The sequence below is a fragment of the Tyto alba genome, unplaced genomic scaffold, assembly GCF_018691265.1.
Source record: "Tyto alba isolate M040663 unplaced genomic scaffold, T.alba_DEE_v4.0 Super-Scaffold_32, whole genome shotgun sequence".
NCBI classification, from domain to species: Eukaryota; Metazoa; Chordata; class Aves; order Strigiformes; family Tytonidae; genus Tyto; species Tyto alba.
Genome location: NW_024881307.1, coordinates 4,715,191 through 4,716,372, shown reverse-complemented (window position 1 = coordinate 4,716,372; position 1,182 = coordinate 4,715,191).

Below are 1,182 nucleotides of genomic sequence, written 5' to 3'. Positions count from 1 at the left end.
CCCTTAGGAGGGTAGACGACAGCCTTCCTAGAAGAAGAGTCTGTGAGAGGTTGGTCCCGAGTGCTGGCTGAGGTGAATTCCTATTTATTTCTGGTCTGGACTGAGCAGTGCAATCACTTGCTTAATGTAACCTTAGATTTAACCCAGGAAAGAAACAAACATTCCATAGTCTTTCTAATTCCACTTAATCCTTTGCCTCATTAACGGTGATGTTAAAGGACAGCCCTGTGCAGGAAGGGTGGCAGAGGCTCTTACATATGCCTGGCTGTGTGACGTCTCCTTCAAGAGGGCTCAGTGAAGAGCATCCCCCAGCAGCTGCACAGCAGCGTGTAGGCCACAGACTGAGGCTCCAGGGGAAGTTTTGCAATCACTGTCTGAATGCACATTTAGGATTGATGTTTCCAGTACAACAACACTGGATTAGAGGCTAAGCTTTCGTGTGGACAGCAGCTGGAACATAAAGGCATGCTTCAGCACAAAGTAACAATGGCACAGACTCAGACAAGCTCAGCAGCTCCCAGGGCACTGGGCAGAGAAATGATGGCATGCAGCAACTGCCATCAAACCCACCTGGGGGACACGGAGATGGAGAAGTACTCCCTGCAGGACAAAAGTGGCCTGGAGGACAAATGTTCCCCGCTGCTCCATCCATGGGGTTTGGGAGTGTGGAGCCCCCGGTGCAGTAGAAGCCAGCCTCACAAGGACCAGATGGAGCTGCCAGCTCTGTGGCTGCACAGTAAAAACCTGACGCAGGGGGCAGAGGCAAGGCTGTCATTTACAAGACACCAAAACCAGTCATAGCACAAGACGGGGATTGCCTACTGATCTTGGCAAAAGGGAAGCGTACATATGTACAAAAAACCCCAACCCGACAAACTTGTGCAGGAGGAAAGATTCTTCTCCTACCTGGAGTGCAGGGAAGAGGAAAAAATGAACCAGCAGGACAAAAGGTTCCTGCTTGGCACAACCCAACAGATCCAGAAGCTGGAGCTGCCATGCCTGCTAAAAGACACAGACTGAGGTGAAACATAAGAATTGCAAACACTCTATTTTATCTAAAGAGCTCAGGAAGAACAGAACTAGAACACTGAATTAAAGAAAGCAAAAAGTGAAAGTAAGCCATCCTGAACCTGGCTGGGTCCTTTGGGTGACTCTGTAATACCACCTCATCAATAATAATCA